The sequence below is a fragment of the Camarhynchus parvulus genome, chromosome Z (genome assembly GCF_901933205.1).
Source record: "Camarhynchus parvulus chromosome Z, STF_HiC, whole genome shotgun sequence".
Taxonomy (NCBI): Eukaryota; Metazoa; Chordata; class Aves; order Passeriformes; family Thraupidae; genus Camarhynchus; species Camarhynchus parvulus.
Genome location: NC_044601.1, coordinates 50,936,546 through 50,952,714, shown reverse-complemented (window position 1 = coordinate 50,952,714; position 16,169 = coordinate 50,936,546).

Below are 16,169 nucleotides of genomic sequence, written 5' to 3'. Positions count from 1 at the left end.
TGAGGCCTACATTCTCTTGTAGTGAATATTGTTGAGGATGCAAGGATAGCAAGGAACTCTTCCTCAATAAATACTTTTTTACAAATACCAGGCATACTATTTACTTCATGTAGGTTTTTAGATTAAAATATTAATTTGGACATTTAGGGCAATATAAGTAAAAAGACCTTCAAGGTAACTAATACTTCATTTTAATTGAAGATTTACTTTATTATCACATTTTTATTAAAATAACTCTCAGCAAAATTAATTTCCTTCCAAGAAACAAAAGACTGAATGAAAACAGTTCTGAATCATGTGCGAAGATACCCAGTAGTGGTTAAATTTAATCAGTAAGCATTGCATCTAATGAGCCCAGTTGTAGAGCTACTCAATTAATGTACCCTTGTTATGGTGGAGTTAGTCTGAATTAAATGTAAACTACCACAAAGGAACTAGCCATTTAATCAGCTCTGTTAAGACACTAGTTTTTTTAACCAAATACTACCTAAACTTGCTACATAAGGATGAAAATATATCAGTTAGTAAAGGCACAAACTTTATGTGAAAGGCTGAAAAACCTGTTTTACTACACATGTCCAAACAGCAGGTAAACTTTCTTCGGTACTGGCTTAGCCTAGCCAATTTATATAAAAAAACAAAACAAACAAAAGGATGGAGCCATCGCTTGAATGAATGACTCTGCCAAACTGAAGAAATCTTATTAATTTAAATTTGTTGACATGGGCTGAGTGACAAAGCAGCTTGCAAAACAGAGTGAGTGAAAAAGAAAACTTAAAAATGCTGTAAGCTTTAAATAAAACATAAAACCACTTTGTGTGTATGTGTGTGTGGGGAGGACCATTACACACAAGTCGGTGTTTGATATGTGGCATATAATTACAGGAAGTAAGTAGAAGGTGCCATGATACCTGTCAATTATCAGCATGCAGAAAATGAAGATAACATACATAATTCATCAGCACACTGCCCTTTGTTGTTAAGCCAACTGATTTGGCTCCATAACTGCTTATTTAAAACAAGACATTTAAATTCAAATGAAACACTGTTACCTCTTTTAAATGTGTTGTTATTATTGTTATTTCAAAATCACTTATTATACTGATTCAGATGGATGTATATGCATTTTTATATGTTGGCAAGAAAGACAACAACTACTTTGTTGCTTTTTAAGAGGTGTATGGGTAAATTCAGATTGATTTCTGTAGCATTTAATTCTGCCTGCTTGAAATTAGAGATGGATCTTTAGAAAAAAAGCCATTTAGATAAGGGCTACCGGTACATACTGATCAGATATTATGTGGAGGGTTTTCATGGTTTTTTTTTCTGTCAAGGAATGCCCTCATTTAAGATTAAGAAAGAAAAAATTTTAAAAACCCAACAGCTGCCCAAAAAAAAAAAAACCAAACCAAAAAAACAAAAAAAACCCCAACAAAACAAAACAAAAAAAAAAACAGGATATGAAGACACAACAATTCAATTCAACATTTGGAGGGAGGGAGACAGACCTGAGAGATGATATAAAGAAAATATCACAGAGATATGAGAAAACTCATCAAGGGAAATGGCTTCCACATAAAAGCAGTGTGTTCACAGTTGGAGTTCACTTCCACAAGATGAATGGGAGCAAAAAAGCTCTGTTGCATTAGCAGGATTTCTACAAAGGTTAAACTTTAGGAATGATGAATGCATTCACACCTTTATTTATATAAAGGAAGCTGTGGATGTTCTCATTGTGTATAAATTTCCAAAGTTCCACTGTGTACCAAAGCTAGTACATCTGATGAATGCATTTCACCTAGAGGAGATTGTCAGCACTTGTCTGTGCTGGGTTTGATTCTAGACAGGGGTAGATGTACCGTGCACCCTGAATGCAGTACACTCTGTGTTACTGCTATACAAGCATAACAATTTTCCTAGAGGCAAATTGTTTTCATACAGAAAATTATTTTTCTAGGTAGAATAACAAGATCTAGTAAATCAGATGACATGAAGAAACACATTACATGAAACTAATCTGAAAAGGAGAAGGTAGTAAAATGGACATGGGATCTGTCCTTTCCATGTAGGCTGCAGTTAACCAAAGACCCTCCCTGGCAGTCTGGTCTTGGGCCTGGAACCCCTTCCTAGCTTTTGCATTTCCATTACTGGCCTGTATGAGGCCTTGAACAAGAACAGTCTCTCTCACAGCTGAAAGGGAAGTTCTATCAGTTCAGCTTAGGGAAATGTTTGGGTTAACTTTTCAAAAGACTGTTGATGAGACTAGCAAAACAAAAAGCAATTAATTACATAAAAACCAGGACAACAGTCTGCAAAACCAGCTTTCTGGGAGAGGCTGACTCCCATCCCCATCTCTGAAGATTCCCCTGGAGCCCAGGTACTTTCTCCTCAGCTACTAAGGTGTTTATCCTTGCTGTGTGGGTTCTGGAGCCAACTGATTACTCCATGGCTGGGGTATCCTTTCTCCCTTGAGGAGCAGTTACAGGTACTGCACCTCATTCCATATTTTATGATCCAAACTCACCTCTGACATTAGAGGTGGTCTATTTTTTCTAGCAAATGCCAAACTGAAAATCCATACTTAATATAAGGCTTTGGATATGGTGCTTTGGTTAGCTGCAAAGAAATTCAAATGAATTTGTCATCATGTAAAACAACACAAAGTGTTGCCATATTTGTGTTCAACACACAACATACATTATTTATCTATCCATAGTAGCATTGTAAAAAGTAGAATATTTTGAAGGATGTGTGAAATAGTCATTTCTCATAAGTAGGTAAAACTGTATTCAAACATGTGCTGCATAAACAAAATACTTATTAGTCTCACAAATTATCTGTATGCTCTAAATGTAAAAAAGTACTATACTGCTGATTATTTCCCCTGAGTACACATAAAACAATGCCAAAGGGCAGAACAGTACCAGACTAGTTCAACCACACCTCAGGCTTCCTGCAGGGGCACTGAAACGATGATCTCAACACATTTATTTTTCTTTGTTGTGCTTTCTCTCACCCTCAGTGATTACTTTACACACTTGGCCACCACATGGGAACAAGACGGCAGAGCTGGAAAACAGCTGCAGTTCAGGAAGGGCAGAGGACCTCATCCCTCTGTAGCAAGACAGAGTGACCCAAACGTGGACAGTTTGGGTGACAGTAAGGATATGGGGAGGGCAAGAAAGGGAAGGACAGGACAAGTTTGGGGACATCCTGACTTCAGTTTTGCCATCAAAATAGAGACACTTTGGATGAACTTCGTGGTGTTTTTTTCACCTTGGCTCAGCTGGGTAATTTTCATCATGTTTCTGTTTGTATCTCCAAAAGCCTTCTGAAGGGAGAATGTGCTCTTTTCACATATATTTGGTTCTGCTGTGTGATGCAGCTGCCGCTCTTCTCCAAAACAACCACCCCAGGATCCCCTTACTGGAGGATCATGACTGTCCCATGACTGTAGTAGAACTTGACACATATTTTCCTAATATCTGTCCCAGTCTCTCAAGCACCTTTGATTTCCTTCACTCTTCCTACTCATTCTTGTTTACATATTTCTAGCAAAATTTGAGAATGGAGGAAAAAGAAAAAATGCTTCTTCTGACACCCATCCAGCATCACCACCATTCTTAGAGGGTTTGGGTTTTAGTGCTGGCTAGAATAAAGTATGTGGTAGTGTATTAAACGAAGGGGATGATGCAGAGCAAACACAAAACAACCAGCCCTATAGACATAAAAGATGATCTTTGGGTAGCAGGAAAAAAAATCTTAACTACAGCATTTTGTCATTTATCAATGCTGCTACCTCATGCTTAACAAGAAAAGATACTTAAAAAGTCTAAATGAATGTAAAAACAAAAAGAGAACAAAAAGACACAAAAAGAGAACCAGAGAAGTGATTTCTGAGGAATAAGCTGGAATGAATTTCCTTGTCTTTTCTTGCTGATCTGTTAAGGATGAGTTTAGAGCAGGGACAGAAACTTCTGTTGTTCAGTAAAAGTACCCCACAGGGTATCAGACAGGGAGTATGCCTGAGCCAGAACCAAAAGTGATTTACAGTAGAGATGGTGTTTATTGATACTAAAAGAAAAAACTATAACTGCATATAAATTTAAAAGTAAGGGGGGAAATTTTATACTTTATGGCACAAAGAGTTCTTTATAGGCAACACTGCATAACATAATCTAGGCATATAAAAATGGTGATTTGTTCTGTGTGGACAGTTAAAAAATGGTAAATAAAAGGATGCCTTTTCTTCAAACTTTATTTACAATGTCTCATTATGGAATAGAATCACAGAATGATAGAGTGGATTGAATTGTAAGGGACATTACAGATCATATAGTTCCAGCCCCCCTGTTGTGGGTAGGGATGTGGCCCACCTGATCAGGTTGCTCTAAGTCCCATCCCACCCAGCCCTGAACACTTCCAGTAATGAGGCATTTACAACAGGTGGTGAGGCAACTTCTTTCAATGCCTCACCACCCTCACTGTGAAGACTCTCTTTGTAACATTTAATACAAATCTGTGCAGTTTTGTCTGGGGTAGGGTTAATTTTTTTCACACTGGCTGGTATGAGGCTGTGTTTTGGAATTGTGCTGAACACAGAGTTCATAATATAGAGATGTTTTTGTTATTGCTGAGCAGGGCTTACACAGAGCCAAGGCCGTTTCTGCTTCTTGTGCTGCCACACTGGTGAAGGGGCTGGGGGTGCCTGGGAGGTTGGGAGGAGACACAGACAGGACAGGTGAGCCCTGGTCAGCTGATGAAACAGATATTCCAGACCATGTGGCATCATGCTCAGTATATAAAATGAGAGGGAAGAAGGAGGAAGGGGGGACATTTGGAGTGATGGAGTTTGCCTTCCCAAGTCACTGCTGTGCGTAATAGGGCCATGCTCTCCTGGAGATGGCTGAACACCCACCTGCCCATGGGAAGCAGTGAATTAATTCCTTATTTTGTTTTGATTTGCTTTGCTTGCATGTGCGGCTTTTATTTTCCCTGTCAAATGGTCTGAACCTCAACCCACAAGTTTTCCAGCTTTTACCTTCATTATTCTCTCCCCAGTCTCACTGGTGGGTCATAGTTGCTGGCTGGCGTTAAATCACAACAAAACCTTTGTAATTGTAGCTTAAACCCATTCCCCATTGCCCTATCACTATCTACCTTCGTAAAAAGAATCTCTCTGGCACTCCTGTAGCCCCCTTTAGGCACCAGAAAATGCTAAAAGGTCTTTCTGGAACCTTTTCTCCTCCATGCTCAGCAACATCAACTTTCTCAGCCCTTCCTCATGAGAGAGGTGCTCCATCCTTCAGATCATCTTTGTGGCTCTCCTCTGGCCCCGGTCCAACAGGTCACAGAATGGCAGGGTAAACTAATTTGGAAGAGACTCACAAAGATCATGAAGTTCAACTCCTGGCCCTGCACAGCACCAACCCAAAAGCTGCATCATGTGTGTTGAGAGCGCTGTTCAAATGCTTCTTGAACTCCGTCAGGCTGCTTGCTGCGACCACTTCCCTGGGGAGCCTGTCCCTGGGGAGCCTTCCTTCCACCCTCTGGATGAGGAACATTTTCTTAAAATCCAACCTAAACCTCCCCTGACACAACTTCAGGCCATCCCCTCAGTCCTGTCAGTGGTTACCATAGAGAAGAAATCAGTGCCTGCCCCTCCTCTTCCCCCCAGGAGGAAGTTGTGACTGCAATGGTGTCTCCCCTCTGTCTCCTCCAGGCTGAACAGACCAAGTGACCTCAGCTGTTCCTCATACAGCTTCCCCTCAAGGCCCTTCACCATCTTTGTCACACTCCTTTGGACTCTAATAGTTTAGTATCTTACACTGGAGTCCCCAGAAGTGCCCCCAGCACTGGAGGTGAGGCTGCCCCAGTGCAGAGCAGAGCAGGACAATCCCCTCCCTTGCCTGGCTGGTGATGCTGTCCCTGATGCCCCCAGGACACACTTGGCCCTCCTGGCTGCCAGGGCACTGCTGGCTCATGTTCAGCTTGCCATGGACCAGAGCCCCAGGGCCCTTTCCATGGCACTGCTGTGCAGCCTCTCATTCCCCTGTCTGTACATCCAGCATTGCCCCACATCAGGTGCATAACGTGGCACTTTCCCTTACTCTTGAACTTCATATGGTTGTGACCACCCAGCCCTCTGATTTGTCAAGGTCTCTCTGCAGGGCCTTCCAGCCCTTGAGGGAGTCAATTTTTCTAACATCTGCAAACTTACTTAGCATCCCTTACAGTTCTGCAAGTCATTATGTCATCCCTTATAGTCATCCAAGACATTATGAGACTGCTGAAGAGCTCATGGCTGAGGATGAAGCCCTGTGGAATCCCACCAGGTCCCCAGTCTGATGTCACCCCATTAACTGTAACCCTTTGTGCTTAAGCCATGAGCCAGCTGTTCACCTGTTGCATGATATGTTTGTCCAGCAGTGGGCTGGATATTTTGTCCAGAAGAATTTGATGCTAGGGACTCCAGAGCTGGATGCAGCACTCCAGCTGGAATCTCAACCAGAGCAGCGCAGAGGGGCAGAATCCCCTCCCTGCCCTGCTGCCCACGGGGCTCTGGATGCAGCCCAGGACACGTGTGGCTCTCTGGGCTGGGAGTGCCCATGGCTGGGTCATGTCCAGGCTCTCAGCCATGACACCCCCTAAGTTCTTGCCAGCAGCAGGGCTGCTCTCAATCCTGTTATCCCCCCACCCACTGTTGATATTGGGGATTGCCCCAACCCAGGTGCAGCACCTTGCACTTGGCCTTGTTGGACCTCATGATATTCACATGGGCTCACTTTCCAAGCTTGTCCAGGTCCCTCTGGATGGCATACCTTCTTCCTTAAGTTGAATAAAGCAGAGATCTTTTCCAATTCTATTCTTTTCAAATTCAGAGACCTATTCCTCTGAATAGATCCCAGACCATGTTTTCTGAGAAACACTACAAAGTCTTATCATAATCTCGATGGAAATAGTTTATACCCATGCAATCTCATATTCTTTATAAGTTCAAACTGATGCTAAACTTTTAGTAATATTCATATGGCTTGAAGATGAACATAGAAACCAAAACTAAACCACATTAAAGTGAAAAGCTCAGGTGACTAAAAACTGCATATATGTAATACATGTAAAGTTCATGGTCATGGCTAAAGGTATGTTTAGCTTCTAGCAGAGCCAAATTCACATGCTTTGCTGATAGAGTATGGGCTTTTCCATCTTCCTGAAAAAGCTGCTGTCAAAGACTATGGCAGTCTCTGTCCAACTATCATTTTTGTCAAAATAATGGATAGAATCCCACTCACTCAGATGCAAGGTAAAGGACTTTAAATCTCCCATATGTAAGGGTGTTCTGGCAGTTGAGTAACATGTATTAAGATAGCTAGACTCAGACAGTTACTTACAATTTTTCAAATCAGTTAAAAAGCAGCAGTAGCAGCTGTGTTTTGTTACAGAGTTTTCAGATGCAGAACCTCAGATGGCATAAATCATCAAATCCACTGCAGTCTACTGCAACTATCATAATTTCAGATGAGAATCTGAATTATCATTGGAGATTCAGACTCACTACAGGGATATTAAATGAGAAATGCTGCCTAGTGGATATAGCAAAAAAGTCTGGAAAAGCATTTGATCTGATTGTGTCAGTCAGTCCATATGTTAAAAGAAAGGTGTGATAGTCTGGGGAATGCCTGACAACTTGTGGATTTAATTGTAATTTAAAGTGCAGATTAGACTCACCATTTTGTAGCAGGAACAAGATTTTATCTATGGAATAGAAACAGACTTCAAGAGTACCTCAGCCAGGAATACTTTCAGCCTGGAAAAACAGTTAGGCTTCTACTACAAACACCTGTTATCACAGCATTTTGATATAGGTCTGGTGCGTATCCCAGGAAAATCTCAAGTCAAAGAAACTGGGGCTCTTTCAAAAGACAAACCTCCTTCAGAGGCAAAAAGTAGAACTGGAGAAAGGAGGATAGAAGAGGCTTTGCCTCCTTTCCCCCAAACCATAGATAAAATGTTTTTTCTTTTGATGCCCATGAAAAAGGAAGATATGATGATCAAATGCAGTTGTGAATAGACCAGCAAATGCTGTGCTGCGTTGCAAGGTTTCTCCTTGATGCAAAGTGACCTTGTTGCAACACAAAGAATAGCATCTGAGATGCAAGACTCTAGTAGGAGAAGGCAAAATTCAGCCTGGAGGTGTGAGATCCTAAGTTATCATCTCATAATGTTGTACTTTGAAACCTCCTGCACCAGTGACAATTGTCTAGCAGAGTTTTTCCCAGGGAGGAGACACACAGAGATTCAAAGTTAAAGGTGATTCTTAGAAGCATCTCAATCTTAAAAGCATTTTAAAACAGCAATGGAGTTCCCTAGGTATGGAAACACAGGGCCACACATCCCAGAGTTTCAGACATAAGACATCAGGAATAGTTAAGTCTGATGATTTGCTTATTCTGCTGGTTTTGTCTGGGGTAGAGCTAATTTTTTTCACACTGGCTGATATGGGGCTGTGTTTTGGAATTGTGCTGAACACAGACTTCACAACACAGAGATTTTTTTGTTATTGCTGAGCAGAGCTTGCACAGAGCCAAGGCCTTTTCTCTTTCCATGCTGCCACGCTGCCACCCTGCTTCGCTGTGCAGGGAAGTTGGGAGTGCCTGGGAGGCTGGGAGGAGACACAGCCAGGACAGGTGACCCCAGCTGACAAAGGGACATTCCAGACCATGTGGCATCATGCTCACTATATAAAATGGGGCAAGAAAGAGGAAGGGGGGACATTTGGAGTGAGGAGTTTGTCTTCCCAAGCCACCATTATGTGCGATTAGGCCTTGCTCTCCTAGAGATGGCTGAACTCCTGCCTGCCCATGGCAAGTAGTGAATTAATTCCTTGTTTTACTTTGCTTGCATGTGCAGCTTTTGCTTTCCCTATTAAACTATCTGTACCTCAGCCCACGAGTTCTGTCTTTTATCCTTCTGATTCTCTCCCTCATCCTGCTGGTGGAGCAGTGAGTGAGCAGCTGCCTGGAGCTTGGTGGCTGGCTGGTGTTAAACCACAACACTTACTATGGATTCCCAGAGTAGTTTAAGTACAGTCAAACAACCACTCTGATGTAAAGATGATTAGGAAGGATTTTGACATCACAGGTACCCTTCAATGATTGTCCACCAGTGAAACTACAAGGCAATCTGATTAGAAAAAACTATTGCTAAAAACCAAAAAGAGTATCTTCAAAAGTAAAATAATGTTTAGGAGCTTAGTGAGAAATTGGCTTCATCTGAATAGAGGCTAAGCTCCGCAGCTACTGATGTCAAGGGCAGCAACTAGCCCAGGTCCCTGCTGGACAATGCTGCAGTGAGGAGGTGACCAGAGTTACCTATATGGCAGTGATACTAGTGACACTACTGTGGTTCTTCCATCTCTTGACTTCTTGAGATTATGCAATTTATTAGCTTCTTCAATATGGGACAAGAAAACATTCTTTGTGATGCCTTTTTGTAAATTAAAAAAGTAAAATTAAACACATCCCTTTTTTTACCAGTATCAAAAGAGTTAAAGAAGTCTGGAGACTTGTATAGGATACCAAGGCCAACTTTGTACCAAAGGCCTGTTCATAGGAATTGCTATCAGGTATAAAGTTTTAGCCTGGAGAAAATTTAATACAGAAATTCAGATGATCAGTCATAAAGAAAAATGAGTGACAACAGAAAAACAAATATTCAGTTCTTGTTCGGGACTACTTGGAATGCTGATCTCATTGAAACACGGTTCTTAACTTATTTTAAAATTTCTTATGTAATTATACCCTGTTTTCAAGTTCTTGTCACTACACAGAGGTCCCTTTTGTATAAGTTCATATTCAGGTCAGTTCAGAGAAGCTTCACAGACATCAGAGACAAGACATTGTCCTTCTACCAATGTGGTTTTGCCCCAAGCTGCAAGAAAGCTTAACTAGCCCTTGTAAGGGATATTTGCATCTTTTGTTGCTTGCGGAAGGGAAGTTTTCAGCCAAGGAAGGACACAATTTTAGTTTTCTGTGCAAAAAGAGGGAACTGACTTGCTGTAAATAATGATAACGTAATCTTGGTAATTACTTCTGCACTTTTTATTCAAAGGAAGAAATACCACTTTACAAACAAAAGACAAAGCACAAGTTGGAAGTTTTGGATAAGCAAAAAAACATGTGCCAATATGGACATACCCTTGTTGCATTTAAAATCACACAGGCATATAAGACTTAACAAAGGATCTTAAATCTTAAACTGATAATCCAGAATGGTATTCCACCTTCTGTATATGACAACAGACATATAGTGATGCAGAATCACTATATAAATCACCAGATAAACTATTAATGCAGAAGACTATTGCTGAGAAACTGGAATAAGCAGGACAAAGGAGTGCTAAAATTCCATGTGTGGCTGGGTCTGTTCCATGGACATCTTCAGAGTAGATTCTTAGGCAGTCTGGATCCCTTACCACACTACATTTACAACTGATTATGTCCTTTCTTAAACAGCTGCAGCTGCCCTGTAGTTCCAGTACAAATGGCAGCCTCCACAGGCAAAAAAATGGATAATGAAGTAAATCCATAGGAGAGCTGAAGGAAGAACCAAAACAACTTTGCTCCCCATCAAAGATAAGGCTAGAACATCCATTCTAACCATCCACTGGGCTGATCTGTTCTGTCACAGAAGTCTCTGTGCTGTCCTGAACTATTGCTGAGTTGAGCTACAATACCCATTTTAAGACAGATATCTCTTGAGGTTAAAACTAGAGATGGAAAGCGTCATAATTTACATTAAACTGTTTCAATAGTTAACTGATCTGTATTTAGGCAAAATCGTACCAGTCTGATTTTGTTCAGCTTCCAGGATTCAGCAATCAGATCCTTTTGTCTGTCAACTAGATAGAGAAGCCAGGTATTGAGTTTCTATTTCATTGCAGATACTTTTGGACTGCAGTCTATACATGGTTTTGTTTGATAAAGAGAAAAAACTTCCTTGTATCATGCCACATGAATCGATGACTTTTCTGGCTTTTCTCTCAACCTTTCCTTTATACTAAGCATTCTTGAATCCTAAACTACAACAAGTAAATTAAAAAGAATTTTCAGTGCAGACATATAACTAGTACTGTTCATGCAATCCCCAGGGGTTTCTTTTAGCATAGCTGAGATTTACACAAGGCATTTTGACCAAAGTACCATATTTAGTACTCCATTCATTGTTACCTCTCTTGACAAATCTCTCTGCATCTCTTCATTCCTCCTCCAAATCCCCAAATAATACCTTGTGAACAGAAAAAAAAAAGGAAGAAACCCAGCATTTTCAGTTCTTCTTATGTCCAGCAAAACACAAGTTTCTGGAGATGAGAAAGGCAACAGCAGCATTAGCTTTGCAATAACATGGCTGATGATTAGACTAAGGGAATTGTCTGCAGACATGGTTTTATTCCCTTTTTTGTTACAGCTGTACATGTGAAAAGGTTATGCTAGACAGAGAAATGGTAATAGAAGCAGCGATGAATCTAAGGTATTAGGCATATCTAAAAATACTGGCTCAAATTTCAACAGTAGAGTCAATTTATAGCATGGGGATGTTTTAGCATTACTCAGAGATATCAAAATAAAATTGTGTAAGCATGTAATATAACAGAACACTCTAGAGATGATGAGAAACTAAAATATATAAGGAAACCCAGGACAACAAATTAGAGGTACTTGTTCAACTGGCCTTCCTTATTTGGGTGTCTTGTCTGTTCTGAAGAGCTACAATTTGATGGGTAGACTAAATGTAAAGATCATAAATATAAGAGTAAAAAGGTCATGCTGCTTTCTCTGTTCACAAATATTTTACTTTAATAGTTACCCACAAAACACTTGTCTGTTTGCCCCCAACTTATTAAAGCCATCTGGTCTGCCTTAATGACTTATCTTTGTTTTTTATTATATCTCTGATCTTTAAGGTCATCTGTGCGTATCATTAATAATTTTGTACAATGTTGATGTAATTTAAAACAAGCATTAAATAATAAATAGCAAAAAATAATTATTAAAATAACCCACATATTAATATAATTGCTCAGTTAGGATCCTGCATTTACTTCTCTGGTTTTGGCTGCCAGTTGCTCAATATTCTACTAATTAGCAGGTATATAGTATTTTTTGTGATATGATATATATATAATATTTTATATATATGATATATAAAAAGTGTCCTGCAGCAGTAAGTCAGAATGTTTTCAAGAAATCAAAACATTACATGTTACAGTATTGTCATGTAAACACTATTTGGTTAGTGTGTTAGTAAAATTGCAGTCAGAGCTGTTTCTCCTATACTCATATTGACAAACATTAGCTCTACTGATTTAAAAGCTTTATATATCAGTTGTAATTTTTTTGCCTACATGGATGCTGCCCAATAATCATCTGGATTATCCTCTTTAGCCTTTTTACTGCTAATACTTTTAACAAATCTTCTGTATTGTCTTTCCCAGTTTCAAATTTTTGAAAACAGACAGCAATACAGATAGCTGCTTGTTCAGCTTTAGTATAAACACTGAATTGAAGTTATCTGAATGTGTTATTTTAAAATTAGTTTTGATGGCTAACACACCTGAGTTATTGCTGGAATAGGATGTGTTTTCTCATTTTGTGAAGTGATAATTTTGGTATTTCCCCAGGTGCTTCAAACACACCAGGGCACTCACAAGCCCTAGTCTTTATGGGGGACTTCAGCCACCCCAATACTGGTTGGAGGAACAGCTAGGAGGTTCCTGTGATGCACTGATAATAACCTGCTTCTGCAAATAATAGAGGAATCAATGACAGAGGTGCTATGCTGGACCACATTTTTGCTGACAAGAAGGGAATGTGAAGCTCAAGAACAGCCTGGGAAGTAGTGACCATGAAATGGTGGAGTTTGAGTGAGAAGGACACACAAGAAGCTCACTACGCTGGACTCCAGGAGAGCAGACTTTGGCCTCTTCAGGGGTCTGCTTGGTAGAGTAGTAGGGCATAGAATCCTGGAGGGAAGAGGGGCTCAGGAAAACTGCTTAATCTTCAAGGGTCAAGGTCCTCCAAGTCAGGGGCAATGTATCCCAACAAAAAGGAAATCAGACAAAAGTACAGGGCAACCTGCATGGACAAACAACTTGCTCCTGGACAAACCCAAACACAAAAGGAAGCCTACTGAGGGTGAAATAAAGGACAAATACTCTGGGAAAAATATGAAGAGATTGTCTGAGCAGCCAGGGATCAGGCCAGCTTTTTTACTAGCATAATTTCCATAATTTCTATAGATTCATGATTCTGAAGACTAACTTAAGGCTTCCTAAATGCACCACATTTACCTATGACGGTAGCAAGGGACAGGAATGATGCTGTGTTCTTCGCAGATGTAACTGTCATCAGCATTGTCTTACATGAAGTAGCAACTCCACATAAAGTATTTCATATTTCCAGACTACCTGATATGTTATCCCAAGATGGTGTGTTGTAACAATAAAGAGCCATCACTGTTCTAAGCATCTGTTTAGAGGGCAGGGTCAGCTTAAAATCTAGCCAACTTTCAGAAGTCTGCAGTTCTGCATTTTCCTACGCATTTCCTACATGAATTGTGGAACTTATTTATATAAACACACCTGTCCTGCTAAGTGACAGATGCACACAAAATGAGACATAGACTTAAACTAAAGCAGTGATGTTAACCACATAAAAGTTAAAAGTGCAGGCAGAATAACCAGAGAACTATTTTTTTTCAGCATTACTTGCAAGAGCTGGCATGACTCAATGACAAAGGTGTAGTTATATTGACTCTGCTTCTTCCAGAAAGCAGTGACCTGCAGACAGACATGAAGAAGCAAGCTATAATTCAATCAACTTTAATTCTGCCAGAGCACAACTTCCTGTGTAAAGGATTTCTGCAAAAACATCACAACACGCGACAACAAAAAGTATTTATTAGACAAAGTTTAACTGGTATAGCAGGGGATCAACTCAGATCAAGAACCTCTTTTTATATTATTCTCCTTATTTCTCATTCACCCCACAAATTTCTTCTTTATATGCAGGAAGTAAAACCTTCATCTTGTCTAAGAATTGTCATTTTTTACTTTTTTCCCCAAGTGAACTTGCAAAAAAGATTTCACCTATCTTTACACTATTGTTGATCATAAAAATCTAGTAGTATTTGTATTTTTTAGGTATACTTCACACAAAATTATAGCTGTAATGTGGTGTGAATCACCACTGGATATTGGTATTTATACCATTATGCTTTCACTCATAAAAGATCTATATAAATGATCTCCTGCTGAGATCAGCATAAACTGAACTGCTAAATTTTACATAGTTTTCATGCTGCAGATACCAAAGTGTATTCCCATATGGACTGTAGTCTGAAACATTCTTTTTCAGTTCTCAAGCTACTTTTAAACAGTTGCCTTCTGAATGCTAATTTCAGAATTACATTGGCAGATCCTTACAGACCATGCCCTGAATGTTGCCATGGTTATACTCTTCATTTACTAAACATTTAGTATGGAATAAACCCTCATTCTCAGGCAATAATGCAACTTAGCCCAATCCCCAGGTACTGTTGAAGTGGTTCCTCTTCATTCATGCTTCTTAAACTCTGAGTAAGCAGAGATTGCAGGTTTCATTTCTAGATAGTGTAGGGGACACCACACCTCCCAAGAAGTGCTCAAACTTGGTAGCAATTTTTCACTCCTAGGACCACCACTGTAGACAAGATAATACATTCTGAGCAAAGGGAGAAGTTGCCTTCTCCCCCTTAGCAGATGTGGTGACAGCGACTCATGAGTAGCAGGTGGAAGTTGTCACCACAGTATCAATTATTGGAAGAGAGAACTGCAGCTTTTTCAATAGTTCAGAGCTGTTTGTGGAGGTTTTCCTGATGCTACAATCAGTCCAGGGTGGATCCAATTTCCCTGGTGGTAAATATAATTTAGAGGGTGGAGCTGGTAAGGAAGTGTGTTTTTACATTTATCCCCTCAAATCTTACTCTAGCTCTGCCCTTCTCTTCCTCAGTTATTCCACTCCTCATATCCTAGTAATTTCTTGTTTTCTTTTGAAAGAAAAGACCTCCAGCTTTTCTAGTGAGCTTCAAAAGCAGCCATTCATCTGCAGCAAGCAAAATTTTGTTTTAAAAGAGTCAAAGACTTTATGCTTGCAGAGATAAACTGAAAATCAGAGCAGGGTGCAAACCTGGTCATCCAAGTGCGCACATGGTTGGCTTTGGTGCCTGAACATGGTGAAAACCATGCTCAGGCTATGCTGCTGCTGCTTCTCAGAACCACTGAAACCACAAGAACAAAATTTTTTGTAACAAAGCTCTCAGAATCACATATTAAAATTACTGACTGGGAAGCAATTCTGAGTTAGGAAAATATTCTTCCTAGAGACAGACTTCTGTCATCTTAGGCTGGAACAGTAATGTGACACTGGATCTTTACTACAACTGGAGGAATTCAGAGGCTTTGCCCAGGTCTTTGCCCAGAGGCTCCAGTTTTGGAACCACTAGAAAATACATTTTATGTGAAACACCAGAGGAGATATCTAGCCCTCCTGCTCATGGATCATAACATCTGCAGGATGACTGATTGGGACATCTGCCTAAGCTTGCAGACACTGACTCAGTATCTCCTGCAGTGTTTGAACCACACCACACACAGTGCCTGCATCTATTCCCCCCGAAGGACCCCAATGCAGCCCAGCAGAGGACAGTGCCTAGCAATAGGACAGCTGCCCCACGAGTCCTGCATAATTTATTAAAGCAAAGAAGCATGGGGACATACTAATTACCAAGAGGTCCTTTCCTTTTCAGTGGTAAACCTGCCATAGTAATTTTCCAGAAGTGTAAGACCACATTGTGCCACTATTATTCCAAGTGTTGAAGCGCGGCAGAGGTGTATCTCTTAGCTCATCTTAATCCCTGGAGCAGAAAAACAAAACAAAACAAAACAAAACACAACAACAACAAAAAACCAACAAAAACAAAAACCCCAAACAAACAAACAAACAAACAAACCCCAGACAAACAAACAAAGTTCTCCCCTTCTGTTCAAAGCAACTTCAAAAATTACATGTTTTTATTCAGAGCAGCTTCAAAAGTTAAATGTTGTCTAGTCACAGACCAGTAGGAAAAAAAAC